The sequence below is a fragment of the Elephantulus edwardii genome, unplaced genomic scaffold (assembly GCF_000299155.1).
Source record: "Elephantulus edwardii isolate Elephantulus edwardi_28Jun2011 unplaced genomic scaffold, EleEdw1.0 scaffold00186, whole genome shotgun sequence".
In the NCBI taxonomy this organism is placed as follows: domain Eukaryota; kingdom Metazoa; phylum Chordata; class Mammalia; order Macroscelidea; family Macroscelididae; genus Elephantulus; species Elephantulus edwardii.
This window is the reverse complement of record NW_006399936.1, coordinates 2334893-2345926: the sequence shown is the minus strand read 5'-3', so window position 1 is coordinate 2345926 and position 11034 is coordinate 2334893.

Genomic DNA, 11034 nt, shown 5'->3' with positions numbered 1-11034 from the left:
TTATGTGCTGTCGAGTTGCCAGCACCACAGAGAGACCCTATGTACTGCAACTCTGAACCTTGCCCAGTCCTAAGCCAGTCTCACTGATGCTGACACACTAACCCTCATTGTCCCAGTTACTGTATCAATCCATCTCATCCAGAGTCTTCCTCTCCTGTGCTGTCCCTCTCCCTTCTAAGCATGATGTCCTTTACCAAGGACCAGCCTCGGCTAGCAGTGTGTCCAGACAGAGCTTCAAAGTCCTAGCCTCCAAGGAGAAACTTGGTTTCACCCTCTCCAAGACAGACCTATTTGTTTTCCCGGTAGTCCATGGTATGTTCAAGACCTCTCCAGTAACACAACTCAAAGGCATCGATGATTCTTCTGTCATCCTTAGTCACTGTTCAGCTCTCTGATGGATAGCAAGTAATTGCAAAGACCATAGCCTGGATTGGGCACACCCTAGTCTCCAGACTGACATCTTTGCTTTCCAGCACTCTGGAGAGGTCCCTGACAGCAGATTTTTCCCAATGCGATTTGTCTTTAGATTTCCTGTCTACTGGTGCCAAGAGTGTTGATTATGGAGCCAAGCAAGCTGTAATCATTAAAAACCTTAATCTTTTCTCCATCTATCATGGGTTTCAACCACAGATGGTCAAAAGAGGAGCATTTATCTGAGGATAAATCTCAAAAGGCAGGATAGAATAGGAAAGAAGGATGAATGGAAATGAGAAACACAGGGAAGAAGTGGGAGGAGTGCTGATACAAGTGGTAATTGTCATCACAATCAGAATATGTGTGAACTGTTGAATGGAAAATCAATTTTCTATGTTAATTTTCACTCAACACAATAAAAAATTTGGTTTTTTTTTAACAGGACAGCAAGTAATAAATGTTAGCGAGGATGTGGAGAGACAGGAACACTGTTGGTGGGATTGTAAAATGATGCAACCACTCTGGAAGGCAGTTTTGTGTTTTCTCAAAAATCTGAACATAGAAATTCCATATGACCGAGTTATCCACTGCTTGTAATATAACCTGAGAAAATTAGAACTGAGACACAAATGGAAATTTGTACACCAATATATTCACAGCAGCATTATTCACCATTGCAAGAATAAGGAAATAGTTCAAATGTCCAACCACAATTGAATGGATTGAGAAATTGTGGTACTTTCACATGATGGACTACTACACAGCATGCAAGAGCAAAGATTTTGAAAATCACTACATAACTTGGGAGGGACTGAAGAGAGTTCTGCTAAGTGAACTAACACAGTCTCATAAGGACAAATATTATATAAGGCCATTATTGTAGAAATATAACTAGTAAAACATGTACTCCCAAGGCAGGGAGGGCAGGAGCAGAGAGGTGAGGGCATGCAGGGGAGTAATCATAGGGTTGCACAATTTGATGAGCAGAAAAGAGGGGTGGGTAAAGGAAATAGGAAAGATCTGGTGTGAAAAACAATGTGTTCAAACTTTGTAAGCAAACCAGTATAAAAAGAAATTTTTTTTCCACTACTGGGAATTTACCCTAAAGAAACTATAACTGCCACCCAAACAGATACATGCACATCCATGTTTACTGCAGTTTTGTTCGTAAAGGCAAAGAGCTGGAAACAACCCAAGTTCCCATCAACAAACAAATGAAGAGAGAAGCTCTGGTATATTCACACAATGGAATACTATGAAGCACTGAAAAACAAGGAACTCATGAAATATTATGCAAAATGGATGACCCTGGAGGACATTATGCTGAGTGAAATACCTCAGTCACAAAAGGACAAATATTGCACAGGGCCACTGTTGTAAAACGGGACTGACATCAGGCTTGAGGGAAGACAGAAAAGGAGGGGAGGGATGATGTATACTGCATTGAAACAGATAAGAGAGAGAACTGTTTAAAAGGGACATATGAATGGGTATTCTTGTCATTACAAGAATGAAGGCTACATAATGGAGTCGACTTGGGGGGAGGGATTGCAAATCAAATAAAGAGTTTTTCTTTTTCTTTTCAAAGAGAAAAGTGAATTAGGGAGGAGGGAGTGGGCAGGGAGAAAAGTGCAACAAAGAATGACTGGAAACCCTAAGTCTCTGTGAACCTTCATTAAAATTAATTAAAAAATTTATTTATTAAAAAAAACCAAAATTACTGATACAGTAATTATAACAATGAGCTCACATCTGTCAGAGATGATCTAGATGGCCAGGATAGGGCAAGGTTCAGATCCACTGTTCATAGAGTTGCTAGGAGTTGTAGCTGACTTGAATGGACTTAACAAATGAGAATGAACTAAAAAAAAAGAGTAAGAGAAACTTGTTCCTCCAAAAAGCAATGAAAAACTGGCAAAAAAAAAAAAATCTGAGAATCAACTTTCTCAAAAATTCTAGAAATTAACCAAAGACTTGCAGCAACCTCAGGAATGTTTATTTAAGAAAAACAGTTGAATCTTGGTTAAGAAAAGCATGCTTTGTAGCATGTTAACTTGTCCCATTCTCCACCTTCAGCTCTGTTCCAGCCTTGAAAAAACAACAGTCGTTGTGCAGCCTGGCAGCTACTGAGAAAACAAAACAGAGATGGCGCTCTCTGAAAACCTTAGCCTCTAAGAATGATCAGTATTTGACCTTTCTTTGTGGTTCCAGGAAGACCCCACTGTTTGAATAGGATCTGACTTGTGACGGGAGATGGAAATGGCATATGTGGAGAACATATACAGACAAATACTTTAACTTTGTGGCTTCTTGAGGTAATGATCAGCCACTAAGACAAACAGTAGATGGACCAAAAAGCTTCAGGTTTCTGGGAGAGATCAAAGTCCAGGATGGCAGCATGAGTTCTCTGGCCCACTACCCAACCAGTACAAACAAAGGTGGTGGAAACTATTAAAAATCCAACCACTTGAAGGCTCTAAAAAAATGTCCTAAGAGCATACAACAAATAGAATAACACAGAGTCTAGAGAAACTACTAAAGCATGGCAAGAGCAGTGAGTCTGTGGCATCTGAGCCATGACTTGCGTCTGGCCCTCCAGTGTCCTAGCTCAGCTTAATGGAAGTTCTGCAGGGTGCGGTCTAGAAGATGAGGCGCCCTTTCCCTTTAGCTCCCAATCAAGGGTTATTGTATCTCACCAAAAAGGGCAGGACTTAAATAATCCTCGTGCCTTCCAACTCTAAGTTGAAAGAGGCTAAATTCCTAGTGAGTGTGGCAGAGAAGGCCGGGGGTTCTTTACCCACTCTCTACCCACAGGCATTGAAGGCCAAGATTGCATGGGCTAACTGTAGGGCAGAGAGTCCATTCAGGGTGAGGCAACTTAAGAAAACTAGAAGCTACTGCTTTACTAAGTGCCCACGGTAGTGACTCAGTGATTTCGCTGGGGGGACGGGTACTTCTTTCTGGTCAAGACTCTGCCAGGGGGACTACGTCTAGTTCATAAGAAATAAAGAGGTCCAAAGTTCTTCCCAGAGGAACTATTTAAAATTGAGTGTGGGAAAGATCAAACCTAAGCAAGCTCTTAAAAAGAAAAACAAAAACCAAACACAACATTGTTGTTGGCTGCTACTAAATCGGTCCCCATCTAAAAGTGACCTCATATATAGCCGACTGCCTCACTTTTCTCCAGCAGAGAAAATTGGGGGGGGGGGGAAGAAATGGAATCCTAATATATGCTACAACATGGATGAACCTTGAAACCATATTAAGTGAAATAAAGGAGTCACAAGAGGAAAAGTACAGGGTGAGCTCTGGTGGCCTAGTGGCAAGAAGCTGCACTATAATCCCAGAGGTGAGCAGTTCAAATCCACCAGATGCTTTGCTGGAGAAGGAGGGACAATCTCTTCCTGTACAAGTCAAATCTGATTCGATGGTACACACACAAATAATAATAATAAAAAAGAGGACAAGTACTGTGTGGTTCCATGTATATGAAATAATTAGAATAAGCAAAGTCATATTCAGAAATTAGATTAGAGGTTACAAGACCTGGGTGAGGGGAAGACGGGGAAATTACTGCTCAAAAGCTACAGAATTTTCTATTTGGGGTGATGAAAAATTTCTGGAAACTGATCATGGGGTTGCACAGCCTGGTGAGTATAATGAATGCCACTAGATTTTATATTTAAACATTATCAAAACATTAAATGTTTGTTTTATATATATATATAGACACACACACACACACACACACACACATATACTACAACAATAAAATAAAAATGAAAAACTACTCCCAACAAAATATAAATGTCTCATTTGGCATTATTGCAAGGGTGAAGTGAAAGCCGATATAAAGTAAGTATCCAACAATACTACAATGGGACTAGTTGAATGGTTGTAGAGGCCAGGAGGCTGCACTTAATAAAGACAGGGTGGATATAGTTATCTTTAATAAGCAACAAATTATTAATCAGAATTGTCTGTGCATTTATGTCACTGACTGGTCATGGTGCTCCTAGGAGTAGAACAGATGGGAAAGCTATTAATATTTACTATATTTATGAGCTGTGCTGCAATCTTGAAGGCACACAGTTCAAAGCCACCAGCTGCTCCTTGGGAGAAGGATGGGCAATCTCCTCCCATGTGATTAATTGCCTCTGAAAACCCGCTGGAGGGTGAGCTATGGAAAGTCATTTCTGATTTAATGGTACAGAACAATAATATTTATACAAGTGGAAGAATTCTAGGTGAGGTGAATGGCAGTCAAATTTGAATTGTCAGGACAGAGTCACAGCCAATCTATCAATTCCCAGATGTGAGCCAGTATACATGCTACAATCCCTTGAACGAAGGGGAGGCAAGGTCTATTTAAGGAAGTGTCACACTTTATTGCTAAAAATTTATACTGTTAATCTTTCTCCTGATCTTCCTCAAAATTCTCTATGGCCTTTAAAAGAGTGACAGTTCTTTGAGAAAAAGGAAATAATCAGACTTTTAGAGGATTATTGGACACCAGTTTCCAAAAGACCCAAAATATCACTGTGGTCCACTAGTCAGAATAAAGGTGTATGGAGGTCATGTTATTAAGGGAGTCTTAGCTCAGGTCTATCTCAGTGTGGACCCAATGGGTCTTCCCGCCCCCTCGCAGTGGGTCTTTGAACTCATCCTCGAATAATTTTTCCAGTTCTAGAATCCATCACTGGAATAGACATACCCAGTAACTGGGAGAACGAACCCTCACATCAGATCTCTGACACGTGGAGCAAAGGCCTCTAGGCCAGGAAAAACCAAATGGAAACTATCAGAACTGCCTCTATCAAGAAAAACAACAAACCAAAAGCAATATAATTTAAGGACTTGAAAAATGCAGTGGTGCTAATTCTCACTACATCTCACATTTTACTCATCTATCTAGCCGGGGAGGAGGGGGTGATGGCTAGATCATAGAGAATGATAATTTATTATAGTAAATGTAACCAAGTATGACTCAAATTGCAGCTTCTCTTCCAAATGTAGTTTCCTTCTTTTTCTTCTTTTTTGTTGTTTATTGTCAAGATGGAACCAACTGGCACAGAAGGAGATTGCCCTTCCTTCTCCAGTGGAGCATCTGGTGGGTTCGAACCACGTGTCTTTGGGATTGCAGGCAACCTCTTGCCACTAGGCCACCAGAGCTCCCTATGGTTTCCTTCTTGCAATTAATACATATCCTGATATGCGGCATGTAACTATTGACATGGGTAATGCTTTGTTTGTTGTTTTGTTCTTGTTGTGTACTGTTGTGTGTCTTTGGGATTGCTATGCAACTTCTTGCCCCTAGGCCACCAGAGCTCCCTGGGTAATTCCTTTTACTCCGTTCCAATTTCAGAAGATAATTGCTTTTATTTGGCAAGGCCAGCAATACACTTGTACCACACTACCTCAAGGGTCTGTAACATTGATGACATTATGTTGACTGGACCTAATAAGAAAGTGGTATCAGGGACCCTAGACTTATTGGTAAAGCATCTGCATCCTATAGGGTGGGAAATGAACCTAAAAAAAAAAAAATTCAAGGATCTTCTGCTTCAACAAAATTTCTAAGGTTCCAGTGGTGTAAGGAATGTTGAGATATTCCTTCTAATGTGAAGGATAAGCTATTGAATTTTGTCTCCTCCACAACTGAAAACGGGTACAATGCCTGGTGGGCATCTTTTGGTTTTGTAGTCAACACATTCTTCATTTGAGTGTGCTAATACAGGTTATTTATCAAGTGATTTTAAAAAATTGCTAGTCTTGAGTGGGGCCCAGAACAAGAATAGGCAACAAGTTCAGGCTGTTGCGCAAGCTGCTTTGCGTCTTGAATCGTATGCAACTCTTTAGAATAACAGTGACCCTGGTGTATAATAGAATGAAACGCTGCCTCACAATCTTTGCTCTGCTTACATCCATTGTTGCATTCACCATGTCATCCTTTGATGTCATCCTATCTCATTGAGGGTCTTTTTTTTTTCTACTGGCCCTCTACTTTTCCAAGCATGACATACTTCCTCGTAACAAACCCAAAATAGGGGAAATGAAATCTCACCATCCTTGCTTCTAAGGACAACTCTGGCTGTAATTATTCCAAGGCAGAATTATTTCTTATTGGAGTCCATGGTCTATTTAATATTTTTCACCAACACTACAGCTCAAAGGTATCAATTGTTGTTTTTTTCTCTTTCTTATTGATTGTCCAACTTTCAAAATGTATACAAAGCAATTGGAAATCTGGCTTGAGTCAGGCATGCCTGAGTTTTTTAAAAGTACATACTAGCTCTTTAGCACTTTAAAGACATTTTTGAAGCAGATTTTTCCAATGCAATGTGCTGTTGATTTCTTGACTGCTACTTTTTTTTTAAAATTTTTTATTATTATTATTTTATTATTGTGTGTGTGTGTGTGTGTGTGTGTACCGTCAAATCGGATCTGACTGGTACAGGAGGAGATTGTCCCTCCTTTTCCCGGCAGCACATTTGGTGGATTTGAACCATGAGCCTCTGGGATTGCAGTGCAGTTTCTTGCCACTAGGCCACCAGAGCTCCCCTTTGACTGCTACTTTTATGGATGTTGATTACAAATCCAAGTAAAATGAAATCACTGGCAATTTCAATCTTTTCTCCATCTGTCATGATGTCATTATTGTCTAGTTATGAGAATTTATCTTCTTCATGTTGAGGTATAATCCACTTTGAAGCCTGTAGTCTTTGAGCTTTCAAGTCTTCTTTCAAGTCTTCTATTTCAAGTCTTCTTAGTCTTCTGCAAGCAAGCTTGTGCCACTAAAGGTTGTTCATGAGTCTTCCTCTAATCCTGATGCCACATTCTTCTTTATATAGTACAGATCCTTGGGGTATGTTCTCAAAACACACATTGATATGGAGGAAAAAAAATACAACTGTGACCCACATCTTTCCTTATTTCAAACCATACAGTGTCCCGTTGTTCTGTTCAGACACCTGCTTCTTGGTGCATGTACATGTTCCATATGAGTTTACAATTCAGTTCAATTCCCATTGTTCTCAATGTGATCCTTTATTGTGATCCATCTAGTTGAATGTCTTTGTATATAAATTTTAAAAAGGTAAACCTCACAAAGTACACGTTTCTATCACTTTCTACTTTCAGCTAAGATGCATCTGATGTCAGCAATGATGTACCTTATTCCACAGCCTCTCCCAGCCCCGCTTGAATTTCTGGTAGTTCCCTGTAAATTTACTCCTTCATTTAAAAAATACTCTTTAACAAGATTTTACTTGTGTCATTAATGAGATTGTTCAATAACTTATGCACTCCATTGGACCACCTTTCTTTTAACTGATTTCCAAATTTCTTGGCATAGCCAAGTGAGCATGCCCAGGGCAGCATCTGTTTGTTTAACTCTTAGTCTGGGTAAATATAGAGGGCAGAGCTAAACAAATAGTAGCTGCCAAAAAGCTCTAGCAATGCAGTGAATTGCCTAGTAGAGAAAATGATTCCTGGGGTCCCTTTCAATTGTATAATTCAGTAAGCCTTCATAGTTTGTTTTTCCCCCTTTTAAATGGGAAGACTAGTAGCTATTTCAGATAATTGCTGTAAGGATTATAGGAGCTGTTGTTGTTGTTGTTAGGTGTCACTGAATTGCTCATAGCAACCCTATGAACGAGATCCGAACTCTGCCCTATCCTGTGCCATCTTCATCTTCTCTGCTATACTTGAGCCCACTGTTACAATCACTGTGTCAATACATCTCATTGAGAGTCTACCCCTTCTCTGCTGACCTTCCCCCTTTTCAAGCATGATGTCCTTTTCCAACGACTGCCCAATAACATGCCCTGAGTATTTAAGGCCGAGTTTTGTTATCCTTGATTCTAAGGAGCATCCTACTTGCACCTTCTCCAAGACATATTTTTTGTTCTTTTGGCAGTCTGAGAGACATTCAGTACTCTTCTCCAACACCATAATTTAAAGGCAATGACAATTCTCTCATTCTTATTCCTTGTCCAACTTCCAGATGCAAAACAAGTAATTTAAAAGACTATGGTTTGGATCAGGCACACCTTAGTCTTTAAACTTATATCTCTGCTCATCAAGACTTTGGAGTGGTCCCTGACAGCAAATTTTCCCAGTGCAGCACAGCTTTTGATATCCTAACTGCTGGTACAAATTGTGCTGATTATGGAGCCAAGTAAGATGAAATCATTGAGAATTTTTATTTTATTATATTCTCTGTGTGTGTGTGTGTGTGTGTAGCATCAAATCGGATCTGACTGGTACAGGAGGAGATTGCCCCTCCTTCTCCAGCAAAGCATCTGGTGGATTTGAACAGCATACCTCTGGGATTGCAGTGCAGCTTCTTGCCACTAGGCTACCAGAACTCCCAAAAAAATAATTGACTATTTTTACCTCTTCTGTACCTATAGTGTGACATGCTGCCTATTGGCCCGGTAGTGAGCATTTTGGGACAATGTGTATTAAAAGGTCTGGCATAGAATAGTTTCTATCAGTTCAAAGTGAACAAACTCAAAAGTAATCCCAGCCCAACCTGTGAGGAAATACCAACCTCAGCCACTAGAGGGGATCTCAGTCGCTCATACTTGCAGCCTGAGCTCGCAGGCGGCCCCGCCCAATACACCAGCCTTCCCTAGGCAGGCAAACAACTCCCACTCAGGAAGCCTGGCTCAGTGCTCAACTCCACGCTGTTTTCTCTGAGTCACTATATTCTTCTGCAATTGAAAAGCGATCTGGCAAAAATCCTCCAAAGGCTCTCAGTGCTTACGAACATTCAAACTCCTTGCCAGAACCCAGGGCCTTCCATCAACCTGGCTGCACTCAACCTGAATACGTTACTCCAGTAACACTGGAAAAGGCATACTCTGGCCTCCATGTCTCAATGCTTTCCATCTTGCCTCAGCTGCTGAAATCCTACTGCTCTTCTCAATGGCTCAATGCCATTTCCTCCATTATTTCTTCTTTTCTTTATACAGAGAGTATGACCTCTCCCAACCCTGAGCTCACACAGGATATTATGTCCATTTATCTTGTATATATCTTGTATAGATAGACTCAATGTGTATATCTCTCATCTCGTTAGTAGGTTATAAACTCCAGACAGGCCAGAGGGCAATTTGCCCAAGGTAATAGTGTGTTAAGTGGCAAAGGGGGCATTCCAACCCAGGCAGCCTGGCTCCAGGCACTTTCCACTCTAAATCACTTATTTATATAATATAGGAATCTTTCACCAGCTATACTGCCTCACTCATAACTTTGTACATAGTGTCATTCAATGGTTTATCAGAAAAAAAAAAGTTTACCAGATGAAGAACTCTGGGGTGGGAGGTGGAAACCCAAACAACATTGATCTAATTAGCACCTCTTAAACTTTCTGAGTTATGGGCTATTGGGAATCAGCAACTCACTTTATCAATCTAGGTAAGAATGTCTACTTGGCTATGGATCAAAGTATGAGCAATTCCAGAATCCTAATTATTATTCTATTTCGTTTCTGGATCTTGAATGCATACAAGCACCTGGTCCCAGCTATTAAAAGAGAGCAAAATAGCTTACTTACTGAAGCCTGGGAGATGTATGGCTTTTTTTTTCCCCGAAGCTTCCAGCTTACATCTTGTCTGTGAAATGAGGGGAGGTGAACTAGATAGTCTTTTAGAACCAGAAATCACAACAGTCTGATTCTGAGACAGTCTGGAATCACAAAAAGCATGTCTCCATTATCGGGAGATGTGATTTTGAGTCTCAGTTCTGTCAACACCATTATGACTCTTTGCCCAAGTCTGTAAAATGTCATCTTTCAGTCCAAGCAAGTCAGGCATGGTCTGTCTTGTTCTTTAATGAACAAAATGGGCATGGTCTCCGCTCATTCACCTAGGAAAACTGAATGACAGCTATATTTTAAGGCAGTCCTAAACCGAAGTGGTCAGAGTATTCTGTAAACTGTAGCATCTAGTACAGGCCCACCGTGATGATCTTATTAGGATTCCCATTGCGCTAGATCCACAAGCAACAAAATCGTTTCCAAATCTGCAGGTCTGATGAAAAGCTGGAAATGTGAATCTTTATCAAACCCAATCACCTTTGCATACTTTGTCTCTCTCCTGCCTCCCAAGCAAGGGTTGGCTGGGACGATCTATGCCCCAGGAAATAATGTGGCAGCCAAGCACTGCAGCAGTGGCTCAGAAATGAGGTACCGATGGGTAGCCAGTTCCCATAGGGTCTCCCCCCCAAAAAAATACAGGCTGGGAATACAGATCCCCGGGCTCCTCAGCTCTCACTTGTGCAGAGTCTGCTCTCCATATCTGGAAGGAAACCATCCTACATCGTTATTATGAAATACGGAGGGGATCGCTTATCAGAGGTGAGTCTGGCCAAACTCCATGTCGAGGCCAGCGCGAGCCGGCTGCAGCCCCAGGGAGGCGTGTCCGGGCTGCAGCGTGCACCCGCTGACCGGCTTTGAGTAAGTTCACTGGCCAACCCCTCTGGACTCACCGCTAAGGCCGCCCTCAGACCGACCCTGGGGTCAGCAGACGCTTACAACGCACCCCCACCCCGCCAGACCACCGGCGCCTAGAGGGCGCGTCGGCGCAGACCACGTGATGCCGCGGCCCTCGCGTG